The sequence below is a fragment of the Nannospalax galili genome, unplaced genomic scaffold, assembly GCF_000622305.1.
Source record: "Nannospalax galili isolate Female #2095 unplaced genomic scaffold, S.galili_v1.0 scaffold806, whole genome shotgun sequence".
Classification (NCBI taxonomy): Eukaryota; Metazoa; Chordata; class Mammalia; order Rodentia; family Spalacidae; genus Nannospalax; species Nannospalax galili.
Window position 1 is genome coordinate 736,803 of NW_008355419.1, and position 6,942 is coordinate 743,744.

General features: G+C 47.3%; 1 protein-coding gene across 3 annotated transcripts in view; it reads right to left on the reverse strand.

Moving 5' to 3' along the window:
- Positions 1-1,336, reverse strand: part of Slc35e2b (solute carrier family 35 member E2B) — a 29,246-nt gene extending 27,910 nt beyond the window's left edge. Inside the window, exon 1 of one of the 3 annotated variants that reach the window (XM_008852620.3) lies at positions 241-1,336. The gene's annotated coding sequence lies outside the window, so the exon portion shown is untranslated. The remainder of the gene's footprint in view (positions 1-240) is intronic. The other 2 variants (XM_029555825.1, XM_029555824.1) reach the window with 2 other exon arrangements.
- Positions 1,337-6,942: the final 5,606 nt, after the last annotated feature.

The following is a 6,942-nucleotide window of genomic DNA, read 5'->3' on the forward strand; positions in this document are numbered from 1 at the left end:
AATGGCCTGTCAAAATGACCGAAAAACATTACTTCAGGAAAAAAAAATGCACCAGCTCCCCAGAATAAAGTATCGGCTGGGGCCTGAACTGCCGGTACCAAAGCAACGCTGCCCGGAAGCCAGCATCGGCAGCAGCCTAAGGTTGACAGTCTGCACCTGAGCCCTGCATGGATGCCACAGCCCTGGGGTGGCGCCTTCCTCCCGGCGCGGCTGAACAGCCTAGGTCGGACCCCGCCCTACCTGTGCGCCCGGCCCCGCGAGATCCGCCGAGCCCGCGAAAACGACGGTCCTTAAGAGTGGCCCGGGCAGCCGCGAGGACGCGGGGCCACCTGGCCTCGGGCGAAAACTAACGATCCCCGACTCGGCTCGGTGCTGAGGACTGTCACTCGCGTTCATACGCCGCCTCCCTCCCACGCCCAGGGCACTGCGGTAGGCGCGCAGGGGCGGCCGCGGGCGTGGGGAATCGAGCCGGTCTCACGGGGCGCGGGGCCGGTCACACTGCCGGGTCCCCACGCTACCTCACACCGCGGGGGCGGGGTCCAGGGCTCAGGGCGAAGGCCGCGCACCCCCTGGCGGTGCACACACTCCGGGCAGGCAAGGGTTTAGATTTGGAATACACCGGGGCCGGAAGGGATCGGAAGTGGCGCACAGGAAGACGCGACGGACTCCTCGCCATCCAGCTGACGTCAGTGGAGACGCGCTACGAAATCACAGCGCGCGCGGCAGGAGCGGGGAGGCACATTTCGGACTGTTCCACTTCGGTCCACCAGGGGGAGACACTGCGGCTGGAGACGCGACAAATGAACCCCATTGGTACCTTCCGGAATGTTCCATCGGGCGCCAGGGGAGACACTCTAGTTGCGGAGCTCCCCCGCCGGTGTCTGTCCATTGGTACCTTCCGGGATGCTCCACCACGGCCCGTCAGGGGAAGACGCGAGAAACGAACACCTGGCCCGTGTCTCCCCATTGCCGCTTTCCGGAACGTCTTACTCAGAGGCGGAGTGCAGGATATTAAACGACAGCGCCTCCTGTGGCCGCCCGTTGGCACCTTCCTGAACGTTCCAATCGCAGGTAAGATGGTGCTGACAAACGAATAAACGACGGTTTCCCCCTGTGGCTGCCTCTTGGTACATTCCAGAACATTCCACGTTGACCAGAAGGGAAGGAGGGTCCGGCTGAGGTTGTGGAGGCCGACCTCTAAGTCAGAGCCTGAGTTCCGTTTCAAGGAACAGAAAGTCGGCCAAATAGGTCAGACCTAGAAGACAAAGGTGCTTACTGGCGAACGCACGGTACTCCTTCCTTCCTGAGCCTTGGTGGGGGCGGGGCCTCGAAGGTTCCCCCCCCCCCTGCCCCAGGGCCTCCTGTAGCCCGCGCTGGAACCTGAGCGTCCCACGTGACCACCAGCTGTCTGCCTGACCGTTTCACAGCCTGGATCATCATCCTCTTGTAAAAACCTTTTTGGCCACGGGCCTGTAGTGGTCCACGTCTTTAATCCTAATCCCGGCACTAGGGGAGGCAGAGGCAGGCGGATCTGTGTATAGTAAGTTCTAGGACAGCTGGGGAATACAAAAGATAATAAAAGACTATGGGAATGGAGATAGTTTCCAAAAAAGAGAAAAACTGAGAAAGCCTAAGCAAGTGATGAAGGTCTGTGTAGGTTTGTTATGATACATAAAGGATGAGACAAAAAAAATATACACATAATCTTAAAATTTCTAAGGTTAGCTGACAGTTAAAAAATGTGAATTGGGCTAGCTACCAGACTTACAATGACTGGCACCTTGCAGAACTTCATCTTTAATGTCTTGAGAAATTATTTACTGTTGAAACTCTTAAACTTGACGGGTGTGGTGGAGCATGCCTTTAATCCCAGCACTCCAGAGGCAGAGGCAGGCGGATCTCTGTGAGTTCAAAGCCAGCCTCGTCTACATAGTGTGATCCAGGACAGCTTAGGGCTACAGGGAGACCCTGTCTCAAAAAAAGACCCAAAGAAAAAAAAAATTTCTAAGGTCATAGTTTATTCAGTTAAAGGAACAAAATATATATCTAGTCAAGGTTTGGTTTAGCTGAGAATATTTGTTTTTTTACCCAAGCCTTATCTACATAGCACATTGTAATTTAAAAGTATCAGACTGGTAGAACTAACCTTGGATGTTTAACCACCATACTTTGAGGCCTATACTTGTTATGGAACCCGGGACTACTGAGAAAAGACCACCAGACTCAATTCAGATTGTGATAAAAGATTTTATTCAAGCCGGATGTGGTGGCACACGCCTGTAGTCCCAGCACTTGGGAGGCAGAGGCAGGCAGATCTCTGTGAGTTCAAGGCCAGCCTGGTCTACATAGTTTCAGGACAGCTGGGGATACAAAGGAGACCCTGCTTCAAAAAGACCAAAAAAAAAAAAAAAAGATTTTATTCAAGCTAGCTTGGACTGCAGCTACCACATTGGATTAGAGTGCTGCAGTGGGGAAGGAGAGGGAAAGGGACCTTTTAAAGCTAAAAAATGACAAAAAGGAATGTTGACAGGGTGGTCCCCGAATAACAGGGTGGAGGGTGATCTCAGTCTACATGTCAAGGTGTCCTAACATAGCAAAACAAGCAAGTTACAGAAGCCAGACTCAGCAGTTAGTCTTATCATAATAGTTTTGTTTTCTGTATGTCTAGAGAGCAAGTGACTGGGGCAGCATTCTCCTGGGAAGAAAACGGGGAATGGGGTCAGGGCTTCTGAAAACAGTCCTTGAGCTAGAAATACACTATGACTAAGCTTCTAAGATGGCGACTTTATCCAAAGTGGGGTCAGTTTGGTCAGTACATACTAATGTGGTCAGAGAGACTTAAAGGACAGTTTTTGCCTCTTGCCCTCCGAGGTCGACTAAGTTCCGGGGGACTATAGAACATCTCTCAAAACGTCCTGTAACAGTGGTGAGTCACCTGTCCTCTTGTTCAGGGAGGCCAAGGAGACCCCATGAGATGGACTTGAACCAGTGTCCAGTCTACAAAGAGGAGGATCAACTCAGAGGAGACATCTCATCCATGCTTCCAAATGAAGCCAGACATGGTCGAGCAGGACCTTTGGCTTATCTTCACATAGATGGAACTGGTAAAAGAAAGGAGCCAGGAGCTCCTCCCAAGCCCATGTGACTCCTGAGGATCAGATCCTCAAACGACCTTAAGTGTAAAAATAAATTGTTTTATTTGGGCCAACTGTATGGTCTTAAACACCCAAAAGGGAAGTATAACCAAAGAGTAAGTGATCCATATATTTCTTTAAGAGTTCAAGGGATTACACTTCTCAGACATTAGGCTTAAGTCCATATAAATAGTTATTTAGACAATTATTTCTCAATGGTGATTTTGTTCTGAATCAGAAATTGCTCAGATGTAAGACTTCAAATCTTGGTCTGCAATACTGTAGTGCCCACCTGTAGCTAAGGGAGACAACCCACTATTCTAAAATGATGGATAAATTTGTTTTCTCCCTCTAGAAGACTTTGAGAGGGAGCTGACACTGATTCTAACCACTCCAACAGCTATCAAAATGCCTGAAAGCAAATCCTGAATCTATCAGCCTTGGCAGACAAAAGAACAATGAGGAGGAGCCCAATAGAGGGATGCTTTTGGAAGCTCTTGTCAAGAAATTCCAATGGAGCAGGGCGTGGTGGTACATGCCTTTAATCCCAGTACTTGGGGACAGAGGCAGGCAGATCATCTGTGAGTTGGAGGCCAGCCTGGTCTACAGAGTGAGTTCCAGGCAGCTGGAGCTACAGGGAGACCCTGTCTCAAAAAAGACCAAAAAAAAAAAAAGAAAAAAAGAAAGAAATTCCAATGGAATCTCACATGAACATTTGAAAATTACCCTGTTCTGACTGACTTTTTTCTAGTTCCCTGTCTAGAACTTGTAATGCTAATTACTCTTACTTCTCCTTCACATCTCCTATTCACCAGTCAAGGACTTTCGTTTCCTCCTACAGATAAGAGTTATGCAATTTGGGAGTCTTTTAGATGGACCCACTGAAGGGGTACCCCAGTTGCCTCACCCTGCATCTCTGTTCAGCATGGAAGAAGCCAGAATGGTCTGCATCCCAATTTCCCTATCTGCAAGCTGGGTAACCTCTTCAAAGGATGGTGTGATAAGAATAGGAAGTAGGAATTGGCTAGGCAGTTAGGGTAAAAAGACCCCAAAGAAAAGTAGACAGTTTCTTGGCTAAAAGTCAAAATGTCCTTGGGCCTCTTAGAACCGTGCACTCACATACATGCGGGCAATACACTTGTATACATTAAATAAAATATTTAAAAAAAGATATGGGAGGAGTTGGAGGGGAGGGAGTGGGCATGGATTTGATCAAAACATATTATATGCTTATATGCCTGTATGAAATTCTCAATAAATTATTTAAATTTATTTATTTATTTAATTTTGATCTTTTTGAGACAGGGTCTCCCTGTAGCCCCAGCTGTTCTGGAACTCACTAAGTAGACCAGGCTGGCCTTAAACTCACAAAGATCCACCTGCCTCTGCCTCCCGAGTGCTGGGATTAAAGGTATGGGCCACCATGCCTGGCTATTTATTTTTAGGGGGGCTGGGGAAATAGCTTATTGGTTATGAGCACTGGTTGCTCTTGCAGAGGACCCAGGTTCAATTCCAAGCACCCACATGGCTGCTAACAACCATCTGTAACTCCAATTCCAAGGGAATCTGATGCTCTCTTCTGACTCCTTGGGCATTGCACTTACACACATGCAGGCAATACACTCATATACATAAAATAAAAGTAAAATAAAATGCATTTATTTTATGAATATGTGTTTTATCTGCTTGTATATATGTACACCACCTGTGTGCAGTACCCACAGAAGCAAGAAGAGTACTTCACATCCCTGAAACCTGAGTCAGGGTTGTGAGTCACCTTGTGGGTGCTAGGAATTGAACTCTGGTCCTTTTCAAGAGCATCAAGCACTCTTAACCACTTAGCCATCTCTTCAGCCCCTAACTCAAGGCTTCTTAAATCTTCCACTAACAAACCCTTTATATATACAAACCAAACATTTACTGATAATAAATCATAAATTTATTTTAAAACAATTATCTGGCCAGGTGTGTTGCCACGCACTTTTAATCCCAGCAATCTAGAGGCAGAGGCAGGCAGATCTCTGTAAGTTCCAGGACAGCCAGAGCTGCATTGTGAAACCCTGCCTCAAAAACAAAACAAGGAGCCAGGCATGGTGGGCATGCCTTTAATCCCAGCACTCAGGAGGCAGAGACAGGTGGATCTCTGTGATTTCAAGGTCAGCCTGGTCTACATAGTGAGTTCCAGGCCAGCTGGGGCTACAGGGAGACCCAGTCTCTAAAAAGATCAAAAAAAAAAAAAATGTAGTGGGGTAACCAGCAAGATGGCTCAGTGGTAAAGGTGCTTATCCACAAGACTGTTGATCTGAGTTTGATCCATGGAACCAACATAGTGGGAGGGAAGAACAAGTCCTACAAATTGTCCTCTGACTTCCATAGGCACATATACACAGACACACAAAAATAAATAATGATTTTTTTTTGTCTCTGAGATTCTCCCTAGAGCCCCAGCTGGCCTGGAACTCACAGAAATCCACCTGCCTCTGCCTCCCAAGTGCTGGGACTAAAGGCCTGCACCACTAGGCCCAGCATCAATAATTTTTAAGTGAAAAGAGGAAGTAAAATGAGTTCTTACTGACATAGAAACCTAAAAACCCCTAAACATTTAGGGGCCATCTTTATCTTGCCTAACCTTAGTATCCAGAGGACTTCTCACATCACAAGCTCAAGGCCTGTCTAAGCCACAGAGTTTAAGGCCAATCTGGGCAATTTAGTAACACTATTTCAAAATAAAAAGTAAAAACAGCCCTGGGAATGTAGCTCAGGGTATAGTGCTTATCTATGTATGTAGTTGCTATTTTGAGAGGGTCTCATGTAGCTCAGGTTGGCCTCAATCGTGCTTTATAGCCAAGGATGACCTTGTGTTCCTAATCTTCCTACCTGCTAGGATTATAAGTATGGGCCACTGGCCCTGGTTTATGTAGCTCTGGGGATAGAATGCAGGGCTTCTTGCATGTTAGGTAAGCACTCTCCCAGCTGAGCTACATCCCCAGCCCCCTCAGGCATTGTCTTAATTTTTCAGGTGGTCTTTGGTTCCCCTCCACATCATCAGTTTTCATCCTCATTGTTTGGGATAGTCTCTGACAGCTTCCTGGATTCTCGCTACAGATAGGTGTCAAGCTTGTGCTTGGAAGAAGGCAGCAATGGTCACTAGTCGGCAAAATAGAAAAGAGACTGTGCCTCATGGGATTGTTCTAGAAGGCCAGGCTGCTGACCCTTGTAGTACTAGGAGGCAGGCAACTTCCAAGGGGGCAACACTTCTGAAGAGTTATTGGGTGTCTTCCAAGGAGGTTGGTGGTGGGATCCACTTGGGCCTGTTTCCATCTTGGTTTAGTACTTGGCCTGAGCACAGCCCAAGGCTCCAGTGTTCCTCATTATCCTGTTATGAGCAAGCTACGTCAGAAAATCAGACAAACATATTTGTGTCTTTTCACAGCATTGACATTCAAATGACAGTAAATTACATGCTATATCAATTTTGTTGGTTTTAATTTGCCAAGGAATCCAGATTTCACCTGGTAGACATGGCCATTCCCAAGGAAAGGTTCCTCTTTTAGTTTTAGTTTCCTTTTGTTTTAGAAACTGATTTTCAGCTGGACACGGTCCCACCTTTGATCCCAGCATTCAGGAGGCAGAGACAGGTGAATCTCTGTGAGTTCAAGGCCAGCCTGGTCTACATAGTGAGTTCCCGGCCAGCTGGCACTACAGGGAGACCCTGTCTCAAAAAAGACAAGAAACTGGTTCTCATGTAGCCCAGGCGGACTTTGAACTTGCTATGTACCTGAGGATGATTTTGAACTCCTTTTTTTTT